We start from the raw sequence: 16,504 nt of genomic DNA, 5'->3' as shown, positions 1-16,504 counted from the left end.
GATGCGGAAGGACGCTGTGCATATAAGAAACCATAATTTGTAGTTTCAAGTGTGATCACAGAGCCTTGCACAATGGGTTATAGAAGGACACGGTTAGCCTGGGAAGAAGGGAGGACTTATTGAGACGCATGGGCCTCTAGGATGTCACTGGTAAAATATATCTAGCTGTTCTAGACTTTAAACTTTCTCAATTAGACAAATAAGCCAATCCATCTTCATACTACAGGTACAAATGGCCCTGTAAGCAAGTCAGGAGGATTGAGCAGTTGAGACTTGAAATGCAAAGCAGGAAGCAGGAGGTGGTGTGGGGTTAATAATCTTTCACGTTCAAGGGTCCCCTGAGTTTCAGTATCTGGTGGCCGAAGTTAATTAGGTGGTGTGAAGAGGAGTTAGAGGCACCAAAACCTTGCCCTTCAGACATGGGCCCAGGAAACACACACACCGTCACGTGCATCCATAACTTCGTCTTCTCGCTATGCTTCTTACAAGGTTTACGGTGTGGACGCTCCCGCACCACTGGCTGCTGCTGTGCGCATGTGCGCGCAACAATTCTATCTAGACTGTAGCCAGGAGTTTGGGAAGATGAGAAGGGAGTGTTGGGCAGGGGGCAGTGAAAAAGAAGATGGAGGAGTGGGTTTGAAAAGGAAAGGGAGAAAATGGCCAGCTCTCTCGGGTACAGCGGATTCTGTTTCCTTGGTCCTCCACGCGCACTCCTTCTTCCCCAGGTTTGTACTGCTCGCTCCTGATGACTTGTGGAACCCCCCCCCCACACTTCCTGGAATGTCATTGGTCCAAGTACTATACATCCACAAAAAACAAAATTGAAAGGCAGTTGGAGTGTAAGAAGGTTATGCCTACGATATGGTAGCTTGGGACAGCATTCTACGTTTGGTTTTCTGATATTTTGCTCTGATGATCCTGAATGATCGATAATAGATTGTATAGACAGAAATTGCCACCCCCCCCCCCCAAAAAGGAATTTCTAAGTGGCTCTTGTGTGCTTTAATGGGTGAATATAAGAGAGTCCATTGTATTTTTAAAACAACCTTGGTGTGTGGATTTCAAAATATTATAACTAATGGCTAATTATAAAAATACCATCACTTCTTGGGGCGTGTGGGTGGCTCAATTGGCTAAGGGTTCCACTCTTGATTTCAGCTCAAAGTCATGATCTCAGGGTCTTGAGATCAAGGGCCAAATTGGCTCCATGCTGGGTGTGGGGCCTGCTTAAGATTCTCTCTCCCTCTGCCCCTACCCCCATCTCTGTCTCTCTCCCCATCTCTAAAAATAAAATAAAATAAAATAATTGAAAAAATACTATCACTTCCTATTGATCTCAAGTCATTATTTTGACTTGTAAATGTTAAGCGTGTGCCTTACTTTCAAGAAGAAAAAAGTTAACTTTGCTTACTTATTTATTTAAAAGTGTTTATTTTTTATAGTTAGGATATTGACGTTGCTAAGTCTTTAAGGTTTTCCACAATGGTGGCTGTTATTTTTGTTTAATGATTAGGAAAGGTGCCCCATGACCAGGCAGATCGGGTTTTCTATGGCAGTCTGCCTTTGTGCCTTTATATGCTTTTCAAAAAAGGCCATTCATTAAAAGGATAATCAAATTTTGTTTATTTGGAAATAAACTCATAAATCAGAAACATATTCCCCTGGACCATATATCCTGATTTTTTTTCCCACAAAATTTGGTCATTTTACCCATGATTATAATAACATGAAAGGGCATAGTTTGGAAAATAGAAAGTTAAAGGAAACTTTCTAGTGAGATTTAAAACACGGACTGGATATCATTTGAATGGAAGTAAGCCTCTGAGGGAATTCACTAAAAAGGACTGTTAAACATTAAGCATAGTTAAGGACTGAATGAAGCTGGGTAACTCCTGTCGATTTTAAAGTGAGGATGATCGTACCCTGTTCAGCTTTGTAATTCTTTGTCTTTGCTGAGATCTTGTCAAATTCTTGGATTTCACCTTGCTCGTTATATTATCGAATGAAAATCCCATTAGGTTGATCCCACAGAACCGGTTCCTGACCTTCTCTTTCCACCATAGCGCGTTGTGGTCTGGGTGTTGAGAACATCCAGGAACTTGCAGATCTGTATCGGTTTCAAGGGCTTAAGTCGTTTCAGGAAATGAATCAGGTGCCCCCTCTGACCTCTAGTACGTGTGCCTGGTTCAAGAGAGCCTGGTGTTTTCTCGTGATGACCTTGAAAAGCACTTGTGTGACAATGTAAGCTCTGTTCTACCAGTCAGAGGAAGACAGATACTCGTGAATGAAGTAGTGAGAGGCCGAGGAAGAAAAATGACTAACAACATATCAGCTCACTCTTGGTGAAGATGAGGCCTGAAGAAAAGCTTGGCGTATCTTCCTTCCCTTTACTTTCAAGAGAGTTGCAACATCCAGGACAGCTAACATTCACTTCTGCCCCGAGAGTCATATGCAAAAGCCTGGGTACAGGAGGAAGGCCAGTGATGAGGAGAACCCGGGACCCTTACTCTCGATGTGACTTTGAGGTCCACTTTGTCAAGGCTCATATTTTTATTTGCAAAATAGGAGTGATAATTTTGTATTGACTCATGAGGTTATAAGGATTAAATAAGATAACACACTTGAAGTGCTTAACATAGCACCTGACCTTTAGAGCAAATGCTACACGGGGAGAACGCTGCTATAAATAGCTCAAGATGGTTGTTTCCCTGTGAGTTTTTCTCCCTGCACTGATTCTCTTTTAACTAGATGGCAGTAATGGATTTGTAGCTCTTCTGGGGAAAAATGAGGACATACGGAACCAACCTACTTTCTATTCCTTTGTTGTGAATACAAGTGTTTCCTCAGAAAATGCCTGGAACGAGTGCAATTCAAATGTATAATGAGAGGGTTCATTATTTACGCATAGTTACCTAACTAAGGTAAAGACCAGAAGAACCATGGCAAGATGTCTTACTGTTGTCCTGGGTTTACTAGGCTTAGTGCTGAGTTCTCATGTTTAGAACTCATGTCATTAGCATAGAAGGAGTGTAATTGTGAGAACTAGCTCTGACGGAGAGAACTCTGCTCCCTCGAGAGTGGGTACCCTGCCTTCCCAATAAAAGAGCAAGGGGACACTTAACTGTGGCTCTACAGTTTAGCGAGTCAATTCTGTCCATCTCTGATGTTGACTGAGGCTGGCTCGGAGTAAAGAGATACCAGTTCTTTCCACACACACAGCAGGTGCTGCTTTTTGAAACTTGGATGGACGACAATTAACATTTTAACCTCCCCCCCCCCCAACATGTAGTGGACACTTCTGTGCTCTGGGGAATTTTGACCCGTGTGGGCACTGTTACCTTGTTGCATGCCACACTTGTTCGAACAATTCGCGGCTTTCACTGAGCTTATGGTTTTCTATCTGGTTGTTTTGGAACCATTTCCTTTTGTCCACTGGCCAAAGCAGCAAAGAGTAAAGGATCTGGAACAAAAATGACTAGGATCCAGGTACCATACTGGATGGGTTTCTACGACAGGATTCTGCTTCATTTTTAGTAAGAGTAAACACTTTTTTCCAAAGCTCCGAATACCACCATCCCCGTCCCTTGGGACAAACTGAAGGAACAGCCTCCAATGTATCAATTCCGGACTCTACCTGAAGCCATTTGTACTCAAACACAAAACACTTCTAACTCATTTCATCAAGAAACCACATTCTTTGCGGTGGAGGAAAATTCTATGCCTAAATGGCAATGTATATATTTGCAGCTCCATTTCTCAAGATGAGCCTGATTATTACATTATGATAGGCCAGCAATATTACTGAATATCACGATTACATATTATACAGTAACCTTTAAGGTGAAATGCTTTGGTGTATTTCATTCTAATCCATTAAGTGAAAAACCATATGATAGTTGGGTTGTGTGTTAAAAAGAATGAGCAAAGGAGGATGTCTGTAAAGTTTTAGCTTATTCTTGTAGAATCGTAAATTTCAATTAAAATATAGGACAGAAACTTATCCGAGAGCATGGAATTTCTAGGCTGGAAAGAATCTCAGGTTTGACTCTTAGTCATCTTAACTTTGCGGATAAAAAACTGAGACTAAAGGAAGTGAAATGGCATCTCAAGGTCACAGGTGAGTAAGTGGCGAAGTTGAGACCCAAGCTAGATCTCTCAATTTTAAGACCTGTGTTCCTCACGCTATGTAGTCAAGCTGTGTCTCGTCTTCAACATTATACAATTTGATTTTATGTGATTTAATAAATACTTACGATTTCCTACACCTAGTTAGCTCCTACCATCTCACGTGGATACCCTCTGAAACAAGTATCAACGAGTTGTTGAGATTTAATGAAATAATCGAGAATTAACCTTTTATTTTATTCAGAAATCATCCCCCCAAGAGTTCTGGGTTTTTTTTTTAAAGATTTTCATTTATGAGAAAGAGAGAAAAGCATGAGCAGGGGGAGGAGCAGAGGGAGAAGCAGACCCCTGCTGAGCAGGGACCCTAATGTGGGGGCTCAATTGCAGGATCCTGGGATCATGACCTGAGCCGAAGGCGGACGCTTAACCAACTGAGCCATCCACGTGCCCCACCGAGAATTTTATTTTTATATCTTACAAATATATATGTGCATTTATATATCGTTATATATATTTATAATATACGTAGTTTATAGATATAGTTTTTGAGTTTTTTTCTAGGATAACTGTTTAAGTGATGGGAAAGGTCATGATTCATAACCACCTACCATAATCATGTATCCCAGAGATGAAATACCTGGTTTCCTTTATACACTTTTTTCTTCACAGAGGCATGCTGGGAAATGGTTATTAGTAGAAGCTATTTTGTCCATTCCCGACTAATTTGAGGGAACTGGTAGCAATCTGCTTCCCATTATTTCATGATGCACGGAGAGTGGTGCTGTCATAGCACAAGCTATGTCTGCATGTTCAGATGACTCAACAGTTTGACTTTGCCAAGTCGATTCATTAACCCGTTGTTTTATTGACACATGCAGGGTGCTGGCTAAGCATCAGGCACCCAAACTGTGTTCCCCAATCCTGCTGGCATTTTTCTTTCATTGGCCCAAATGGAAGTACAGAAAACCGGCAATAGACTTGCGTTGAGGAGTTAACCTGGCTATGGGACGAACCTATTTGAAAGAGAGGCACTGCCCCCAAATATGGTAACCAAATAAGAATAGAAAATCCACCCTCTATCTGGACAAGTGGTAAAGTACCAGGAGATCAGCCAATAGGTCAGCAGATTTCAGGGAGTGGATTCAAGCAAATCATTCAAGATCACGGCAACCAAGACAGAGCTCAGAAGTGCTTGCATATTGCTTGTATCAGTACCCAAAGCTGAGTGTGAGTGAGGAAATTAGCAATTAACAACAGCGTCTATGTCTAGCTAAACAAGCCAATAAAATAAATAATAATCTAAGATAAACAGTGAAAATCTGCCACAGTAGAAATGATGAGAAATCCTGGGTGTATTTTTTACAAAACAGTTATATGCTATTTCTTTATCGTTTTCCTTTATACTCAAATAATGTCATCTTACATTTGGGCGATTCAGTTGGCTATTCCCACCACTGGACTCTTCTATTTCTTGCCCCCCTCTCCCAGAGGAACTAACTACACAGTATGTTACCCGTCACAAGCTTAGAAGTGATCAGACAGTATTTTTGACTAGCGGTTCCCTGCTCTCCTCCAGTTACTGATGCCTGAGCTGGGCCCCATAAGCTGGATTTGAGTCGATGCTGCCGAACTCAGTCACTTGCTCAATTCAGTTTCCTGTGTTCATTCATCTGCAGCTCTTTCTCTTCTTTTTAAAACAAATCACCTTAGGCACTATTATAGGCAGGCCCTGATGCCATACTCTAATAGCTTGGTTATGTTGGTAATTACAATCATATGAGAGACGTCTCCCATGTGGACTATGACAGCAGCAGCCCGATAAGGGCAGGACATTGGTAATTTGAGTTTCCATTTTAAAAAGAATCTGATCTTTTTTTTTACGTGTTTTCCTTCTCTGCTTAAAACTTCAGAAATTTCATGAGCAATGTTGCCGAGTTGGGACAGTTACACAACATTCAAATTTCAAGCTCTGATAGTCTCTGATCTCTAGGAAAAAAAAAAAAAAGGTGACTCACCAGCCATCTACGATTTATGGAATTGTGTCGCGTTACTCTGAGAAAGCGAAACATATTGGCTCCATAAAAGAAATGGAAATATTTGTCTTCAAAGCGATGTAGGTAAGAGGGTTTAATATTGTCAGTGAAATCATGTTCCCTGTATGACACATCTGCTGATTTTCTTTTCACTCGAGAAAGCCAGTATTGTTCTCACATGGTACCCCCCTTTGGTGATTCAAGCAAAGTTGCCCTAAGAGGGCCTGGGATTGGTTGAAGGTTATTTGCTTATTTGTATTCAAGAAAATTAAGAAACACACATCCCTCAATGTGAAGAAGTTTAAAAAGTTCTGTAAGATTTCTTCGTTCTTTACAATGGCCAAGAAGTCCTGTTTAGCAAGCTTACGAGCATAGAGAGTCCAACTCTTCTGTTTTGCTTTGCTTTTTAAAAAATTGTGATCCTGAGTCTGGCTCTTTGCTCTGTTTCTCATCTATCATCCTGTCTGATCAATGCACAGCCTCTGTCACGGGATGGCACAATTTCCTGTTGCTTTCTGCTTGTGTGTAGGCTTTGGGATGAAGTAGCAAGAGATTAAGATTTTCAGTGAATCTTTCAAAACTCAGCTTTCTTTTGTTTCCAGAAGGCTGCAGTCATTTGATTCAATAGAAGTGGTAGGATTTTCCCCCAGTGTTAATCCTGGCTCTCTGTTTCTGGTTTGACATAAATGAGGTCTTCTTAAGTGGCTATAAAACTGATGCATATTATTAACACAAAGCATTCTCAGGGGCACAGGAAGTTTTGAAAGTGACCTTTGGTACTGCTTGCCTTAACCAATTCCTCAGGAATCAATGTAATCACAGAAGGGATGTTTACAAGAAGATCTGCAATGCACATACGTGGGTGCATCTTTTACAGGCTGTTTTCTTGGATTATTAACACTAAAAACATGATGGAAAGGAGGCCAAACATGGTGTGGGTGTTCCTGTTATTTTATATTTACATTGGATCCTTGTAAAATCTTTTCCGAAGAGTGAATAAGATTCCTAGACAGAGAAAGATTCTGAACTCTTGCACGTTATTGAAAAACCAGATGAGATATAGTGAAAAGCATTTGCTTTGGATATTTTAAGTAAGTGGATTAGTGTCACAGAATTGGAACAACACCAAAAAAACAAAACAGTAACAACAAAATCCAACTTTAAATGAAACAAGAAAAGAACATTTCAAGGATAAGAGGTTGCTGGATAAACTTTCGGAATGTAGCAATAATAAGTTGCTATGCTATAGAATACTGTGATTGGGATCTGGAACAAATGGAAGAATTAAAAAAAAAAAAACCCACCCAGCTAGGATAGGAGATGGAAGAGGAGTTGGAAGAGTAACATAATCAAATCAATAAGGCACTCCATCATGCAAGAAGAAAGGGAGCTCTTGATCAATGTCTTCAATTCCACCATAATTATGGTCCTCTAGTATGGGTAGCGGAACTGTATTATTGGGGCCAGCTAACGAATTTAGAGGTAGAATGATATAAAATGTCAACACAACACTGAACCGCTATCTGGAAATCTCCACAAGAATAAGAAAAATTTCAACTCTTCATTTGACCGTTTGGGTTTTAAATAAGTACAATCTGAGAATATACAGTCAGTTTTGGGTAATACTTGTTCAGAAAATGTGAGTTCCACGCTCTTGATATACAAGAGAATGATGTGAGCATAACGTGTAATTTGAGCAAAGCTTTGTGTTTGCCTACATGTGATTTTGTGCTCAGGAAACTCTAGGGTGAATGAAAACGACTGTACCTATTTCACGTGCACGAGTGACACAGGAATACGCAAAACCCATCTGCACGATCCTTGGACATCTCGCAGTCACTTCATGGCCCCACATGTGTTATGGGCTCATCCACCCATCCCTGGTATTACAACTTTCCATCAGATTTCAGATAAATCTTCTTTCCACCGCTCTGCAATAAACTCCTAAGCTATACACCCTTCTTCTGATGCATGCCCATGTCCACAAGTAAACCTCAGATCTTTCTGAAGGCAAAGTGCCATGTTTATTGTAGTATTTAATTTACGCATTTCTTAATACTGACCAAGTGTAAAACACTGCCACCCTTTCTGTTAGCAGAAAGGTTTTTTTTTTAATTTCTTTTTTTAACATATTACTGACCAAACATTTGACTATTATGCCTCCACCCTACTTTCCTTGTACGTCCTTTTTTTCCCCCCTAGATCACGCATAGCATGGTGGATTTTTAAGAACACTTATGTCCTGTTATAGCAGAACTACTACACCAAAGAGGAGAACTCAGAGGTGATGGGGATGTGCCAGGACTCTGTGCCCCAAAGATGCTGTCTTCTGTGAAAAGGGATCTGTTCACTACCCTCACTGCATTAGCAAGAAAATCTTAATATGTTACTTTGTCTTCATTGGCAGATTTGCCCTCTGGTCATTTTATACCTAATGTCCCTGTGGCTTCATTTACCTAGAATGAACCTAACCAGTTGGCAATGCCTCACACTCTGAGATGGGTTTTCCAAAGACCAAATGGACCATTTTCTTGTCTTTTCAAAGAGAGCCACACAGGAAGGAAAACAAGAAATTCAACTTTTAAGCTGGGCTATTCATGGCCTTTGCTAAATCCTGGCAAAGAGTCATGGTTTTTCATTACGATTCATCTCACTGATTTCCTAATGGAATGAACCGGCCTTTTCATTAAGGCCATAGGAGAGTGAAGTTGGGTTACCCAAGTCATTAAGTGTTGTGATCTGATGAGTGAAAAATGGATTACTTTTCAGTATGCATTTAGGGATCCCTCTGTTTTCTTTCACTGGGCTCTATTTTGTGAAAATTGGTTCAAGGGGAGCGAGGAGGTCAGTCTTGTATATTCTGTCCTGTTAGAACAATGTATGCCTTTTTGCTCTGTGGGCAGGCAAAATAAAATAGATGGGTTCGGTAATCAGAAATGTAGTGCTAACATTCTTAGTTCCCATTTTTAAGAGAGCCTAGCCATCTCACCCGCTCAAGAACATCAGCTTTTCCGTCAAAGCAGACACACATACATACACGCACATGGATGCACAGTGACATCTTTCTTCTTCCAAACCCCCCTTCGTAGAGGTATCAGTTTGCATAAGAGAGGAGAATAGATTCATATAAACCCCATCCTAAATTCACTATTAGGAATATAATGCTCTCTAACACTGAGCTCATTAAAACACTCTGTGGATAAACAATGTAATTACATCTTTGCTGTAATGTGAGTGCAATTCACTGTAAAACACCTTCTGTGATTTATAAATTATTGAAATGAATAACTTACTTATTTACTTTATACTTATTTATTTTAACCTTATTTACTACATTTACTTATTTGGGATAATATTAAATGTAATTTCACAAAGTATTATTTATCTTATGATTTATCTTATGACTTATCAAAGTATTTATCTTATGAGAGTCCAATTTTCTCTTATTATAGTCTTAGTCTATAACCTAGACTGAACTATTTGCACATCCAATTCATTACATTACTAAATTTTAAATAAGAAGAAAAAATAGTTAGGATGTGTATATGGGTATATAAGAAGTATATAAGCCATTAGATACAATGTTCAAACATCTTTATTACAGGCAAACAATCTATCATCTAGGTATTTTGTATACATAGTATTCAATATTCAGATATTTTGTAATGTGTGTTTTTGTTGTGGGGGAGAGAATGTATTAATACTTAGCCACCTGCTTTTGAAACACATAGATCAGGAAAGGAGAAATTTTGACTACACTTTCTAGAATAATTGTGTGCAGAGGTTTGTCTACACAGTTCTGCTAAGTTGTGGCTCCTTCATTCTTTGTCCCTGTGAATCAAAGCAATAGTTGCAATGCGAAATATGTTGCTTTCTAAGCTGGATTGTAATTTACAAGGTACCAAAATAACTGGACATTATAAATATGGTCAGCCAATTTATTGTAGGGAAAAAAACCATTCAAGATGTATTTTATCTTCAGACAGCACTATAGAAATCCACAACCAAATGCGAGATTTCCAAACCAGTGAAATTTCAAAGGAACTCCTTCCAATTCAGCCTCAACTAGGTCTCTATTTTATATAGCATTAGCAACCTGGAGAGAGAGCAACGGAAAAAGACATCTACAGAAATTTTCCATTTTGAAGAGTATTAATTGCTGGGAACATTTACATGTGAGTAATAACAAATCACTTGGAAGACTATGGAAATGTGACTGTAATTTTTTGGTGTCAAATCCAGCTCTAATAATGAAGCTAAAACTTCAAATGGCCCCTTTGACTTAAAAACAAAAAATAGGGGTGCTTGGGTGGTTCAGTAGGTTAAGCGTCTGCCTTCAGCTCAGGTCATGATCTTGAGATCCTGGGATTGAGCCCCACATTGGACTCCCTGCTCAGCAGTGAGTCTGCCTCTCCCTCTCCGCCTCCCTCTGTGATCTCTCTCACTCTCTCTCTCAAATAAATAAATAAAATCTTTAAAAAAAATTGAATCGGTCCTTTTGCCTTGATATAAACACACATTCTTTTGTTGATTTATTCATTCGCTCATTCATTAAGCATGTATTTATTGAGCACAGGTTACAGTTTAGGTACTAGTGTTAGGCATTGACTTTGTAGTGTAGAATAAAATAAAAGACATAATCCCTGTTCTTATTTATGAAGCTTCCTTATAATATGGAACAATAAAATTATATACTTAGAAGAAATAATGGTGGTCATCCAGCTCTTACTTGCCTACTAGAAATCTAAGATGTGAAGAAATAAAGTGTCTTGACAAGGGTCATACTTGTGGTTAGTTGTCAGTACAGAGGTAGAACCCAATTTCCCGACTTTTTCTCTAGTAATGTTGCCCCTGCATTGGCTGCTTGTGCTTAGTTGATGCCATTGAAAAATATTATTCTCATTAAGATGTAATGAATCTTCAGCGGAATTCCTCCCACGTACTCAGATAATGAAAACTGAGAATTATCTTTGGCTCTTTTCTCCCTTATTGCTTGGTTTTATCAACTGCTAAGTAACAGAAAACCATTTTTATTCTGTTTATGTTTGCCTAATTCTCCCTCGACTCACTAACTTCAGCTCTCATTAGTAAATGACTGCTGATTCGTTCCACCCCCTTTTTTTATGCCCCCTGCCCCCGCCCAATTGTCTCTTTCCACTCAAATTTGTGGGCACATCCCCATTCTGACCCTTCAGTGGCTCCACATTGCCTCCCACACTGAACACAGCATCCTCCATGCCCGATGAAGTTCTTCAGGCTCTGCACCACTTTTTCAGCCTTTGCTTCGTTACAGGTACCCCAAACCACATCAGCTTGCAACACTGTTGTTTCCCCAATAGTTTCTCTGTTGTGTCTTCGTTGATGGTTTTTTGTTTGTTTGTTTTAGGTTTAGAATACATGCGTAACCTTCTCTACCTCTTGAAAGTTCATGAAATTACCACTTGCATGAGGCTTTTGCAGATCTCCACCAGTGGATTAAATTGTCCCTACTTTGATGCCATGCCAGATGGGTTTGTACTTCTTTTAAGCATTCCTATTACCTGAAATCCAGCAGTTTTGTTGTTATTTCCATACTTATTATATTTTTCTACTAGACTAATAACTCCTTGAGGTCAGGCAGGGGACCATGTCTTATTCAAGTTCATAACTGTAGTACGATGAACACTATACACACGTTGCCTGGTGCTCAGTAAATATGTGTTAAATCAAATATATAATATATTTATATATCTATATATTTTAGACCTAAATCCTATTCTAAAGGATAAGGATGCTTTCCCATCTCCTTCCCTTCTACCCTATTCTTTTTTCTCCTCCCTCTTTCCTTGCCTTTCTATCTCTTCTAGAAAAATTTAGAAATTTTAATTCTGTATCTGTTGTATTATGTAACAGGTGCAAGATTCAGTGAAAAGATTCAAGGAGTTGTAATTGAGTGGTGTTTGTTTTTTCAATGTGAGCGATCCAAAAGTCCTAGGAATTTGAATTTATTTTAATGAGTAAATAGGTGAAATAGGCAGAGAGTGGACTTTATCAGAGGAATATGAGCTACAATATGAAACTCAAATGAAATGTAGTCAGGGTTTGAAAGCAGCTGGAAGGAGGCGGCAGTGACCGTCACATCAGATCTCTTAGGGAGTCTAGAGCTCAGGCAGCAGCACTCTGCAGCTGGGTACTGGAGACAGGGTGGAAAGTTCCTTACAGATAGGAGTCATTCTGAGTTGGGTGAATTATTTAGCACGCACTAAATAACCATACAAAATCTTATGCTAAGTAATAAATTTACCTGATACATTTGCCTTACACTGAGCTTTAAATCTGTCAAAAAAGAGACAATCTGAACTTCAGGTTTTGAGATTTTCATTATAATTTGATTGTATTTGCCTATTTTATTAGCTGACTGAATTTGGAACTAGAGATGCAAACACTGATCTCTACTTGCTATAATCTGAAATGGTTTTACTTTCATCTGAGGGCTGATGAAATTCGGTCCGGGGCTCCTTGTCGATATCAAATTAAGACAATATAATTGTTAAACCAAGGGAAGATTTGCTCGGCTGATACCTAGGTAGAAACAAGTGGTTAAGATCTCTGGTTCTATAGCCAGACTGCCTGGGTTCATACCCTGGGGCCATTATTGACTAGCTGTAGGGCCTTGAGCAGATAATGTAAGATGCCTGTGCCTTCTTCAGCTTACCCACTGGTTAAGTGAGAAAAATAAATGAGTTAATACATCAGAAGTGTCTATAACAGTCCCTGCTACTAGTATGCACTCAATAGATGTTTCTTACTGCCTTTATTTAGGTCTAATTATTACTGCTTCAGTAAAAATATGCACTTGGAAATTTCAAAATTTCAGAAAAAAAAATTTCAGAAAAACATAGAGCAGTGTTAGATGCTACTTATACAGAAGTTAACATGTTGCTGTAGACATCATCTTAATTAAAGTGTTTCATTTGAAATGATACCAATTAAATGAATATATTTCTTTCAGATTTTGTACCAAATCATCCACTTTAGGAAACTATAATTTCATCATTAAAAAAAAAATTATTCATTGAGGGGAGCCTGGGTGGCTCAGTCGGTTGTGCAACCAACTCTTGATTTTGGCTCTGGTATGATCTTGGGAGTCCTGGGATCAAGCCCCACTTTGGGCTCTGTGCTCAGCGGGGAGTCTGCTTCAGATTCTCTCTCTTCCTCACCCTCTGTCCCTCCCCCAGCTCGTGCACACATGCATCTTCTCTCTCTCTCTCTCAAATAAATAAATAAATAAATAAATAAATAAATAAATTAAATCTTTTAAAAAATCATTCATCGGAATATCGTGCATTGTCTTATGAAAATGTTGAACAGGATTATTCCTTGAAGAAACAAATTCAAGTCAACTTTCCTTGGCTCTTTCCTTTTTCTTCTGCTTCTTATCATATACATTCTGGAAGGCTCAGAACATATTAAAATGCACAGAACCCTTTAGTATTGAAACAGAAAAGAAAGGAAAGAAATGAATGGGGGAGGGAGGCAGACAGAGAGGAAGGGAAGAAGGAAGAGATGGGGGAAGGAAGGGAGGGAGAGAAGAAGGAAGGGAAGGCAGGAAAGGAGGGAGGAAGGCAGTCTGGCAGGGGAGATAGTTGAGCAGAGACTTATTTCAGGAGTCGAAGTTGTAGTTCTCATTACAAATATGAAACATTTTGATGTGTGGTTTGAGGGACTCGCTGGGTGAACTTTATCTTTACAAAAGCAAAAATCCCGTTTGCATAAGCCAAGGAATCCCATTTCAGTTCTATTCCCTTTGGAATTTCAAAAGCTCTCAAGTTCTCCCTCCTTCAATTACAAACATCAGTTTGGTGAGGTTTTTCATCGGCACAGAAGAAGTTAAAGGACATGTGACTCCGGTAGACAAAACAAGAAGATATACAGACTCACTGGAAACGTCTAGATTTTGAAAAGTACCTGATGTGGAAAAAAATTGAAAGGGACATTGGAATGGAAAATTCCTTTGCTGGCTTCCTGTTCTCCTTCCTGCTAAGGTGGGATTAGTTACCAGCTGTCAAGTGAAATATCACTTTTAATTCTTATTTTGGGGGGAAGGAAAGCATTAGAAAAAAAAATGTCTCGGAAGGGAATGAGGCAACAAGAACCTTCCTTTCTGTAATTCATTCCTGAAGTTTGACAAGAGGACAAAAGGGCACAAGGAGAGAAGGACGGGATTCTGCCTCCAGGAGGAAAAGTGAGGAAAAAGTGAAGGAACTGTGCAGGTAAATGGGTCTCCAGCAAGTATCTCCTAGTGAAGTCGTCCATGTGGGAAGGAAATTAGTTAGGGGTTTGGAGCTTGAAGTATCCAGGTATCACCTCACATCTTCCCTCAGATAGACAAAGAGAGAATCAATAAAAGCAAAATAAGAGAATCAATGAAAGCAAAATTGTCTCTAAAATGAGGGTGTCTTTGGAAATCCAGTCAGCTGCCTTTGATGCAATTCTCATTCCCTTCCCTCAGAAGGCGTGCTTCCTTGAGGAGAGGACATACAAGCGCTTCTTGCAAAGGAGTAGGATTTACGTAATGTTTGGGCACACCTTCCAATGTTGGTCTCATCTGTGGCCTGTTTGACAGTTCATAAAGCTCTCTCCAGGCGTGATTTCAGTTAATGCCCACAGCATGGTATCAGCCATACCCGTAAATGTGGGTGGGACTGGGGTACTGGGAAGCCAGCCCACAGGCTCCCCAAGGTTGGCTTGACTTGTATCTCCGGATGTTGGGAATTCCAAGGTTAGGAATGCATTCTGTTATGTTCAGAGAAAAGGTCCTTGACCAAGGTTAAAAAACAAGAATCAAAATTGCTAATACAATTGGAAACTCAATTTTATCTTAAAACAAGAGGGGAAAAGCATGCAAATCATTTTACCAAAGGACACTGAGGCTTGTGATCAATCTTTATTGCTTTCTTTGCACTCTTACTCGTATTATCTCCAATAAGCATATAGAACTTTAATATCCGGGAGAGATTTTTAAAGGTTTTTCTTCCCATTTTTTTCTGCTTCTAGGAAGGACCATGCAGTTTTTAACCTGTTTGCATGATTCAATATATCAGCCTTTTTTGATACAGTCACCTTCATCATTTTTATTTAAATCATTTGTTGAAATATGGTATCTCATCTTATAACAATGTTGGACTGGATTGCTCCTAAAGAAAGCAAATTCAGATTAACTTTTTACCCTGTTTTCCTCTGCCTCTTATCATGTATATTCTAGAGGGCTTAGAACGCAGCACATCAGACTCCTTCAAGTGAAATGAGACACAACAAACAAAAATTTGAGAGCTGGGATGATGAAGAGAAAACAAAAAACAAAACCAAAAATGTAGGCACCTTCTAGTAATTATGATGTTGGGTAGAGTATCTGGACAGCAAGAGGGTCTTCGGTGTCAGGACAAGTGGGAAATGGACAAGGAATGATAGGGGAGCTCATTAAGACCTTGGACTAAAGAAAGGAGTCCAGGGGAGTTCAAAAAAAAAAAAAAGGGTTTGACCCCTCCAAATATAGCATCTTTTTTAAGAAAAGCATTCATCACTTATCATCTTCTGTGTCACATCTATCTGCTAGATGCTTTGTTGGATTCAAAGATTGGTAAGACTTAATCAATCCTTATCCACTAGTATTTAAAATTCAGTAAATGAGGGGCTCCTGGGAGGCTCAGTTGGTTAAGCATCTGCCTTAGGCTCAGGTCATGATCCTGGGGTCCTGGGATGGAGCACCCTGTCGGGCTCCCTGCTCAGTGAGGAGCCTGCTTCTCCCTCTCCTTCTGCCCCTCCGCCCTGCTCATGCTCACATGCTCTGTCTCAAATAAATAGATAAAAATCTTAAAATTAAATAAATAAAATAGAATTCAGTAAATGAGATGAGATGTTCAATAAAGGAGTGTAATATATAAACTGAAAGGGAAGTGCCTTTAAAAAGTATGTTCTTTCTTCAAATTATTTTTTTTTAAGTTCAGATATTTATATATAACTACCTAATGGGTTTGGTTTGATGTATTTTTTTAATAACGTAAATAGTATTTTTCTTCAAATTATTTTTTAAATATAAGTTGATGTTTACAGTAGACAGAGACGGAGTTAGGAAAAGGCACCTTGAAGGAAAGACAGGATTTTTAAAAAGATGTCTAGCTCTTTATAGCAGTTGTAAGTCGAAGTAAAATTGAGGGAAGGTACAGATTTCCCATGTAGTCCCCGCCCCCACTCATGCATAGCTTCCTTCGTTACCAACATCACCTACCAGAGCAGTGCATTGTTTTTTAAGAAGGAACCTATGTTGACGCATCATAATCACCCCACAGCCGTAGCTTAACTTAGGA

Source organism: Ursus arctos, unplaced genomic scaffold, assembly GCF_023065955.2.
Source record: "Ursus arctos isolate Adak ecotype North America unplaced genomic scaffold, UrsArc2.0 scaffold_24, whole genome shotgun sequence".
Lineage (NCBI taxonomy): Eukaryota > Metazoa > Chordata > Mammalia > Carnivora > Ursidae > Ursus > Ursus arctos.
This window is presented reverse-complemented; position numbering follows the sequence as displayed.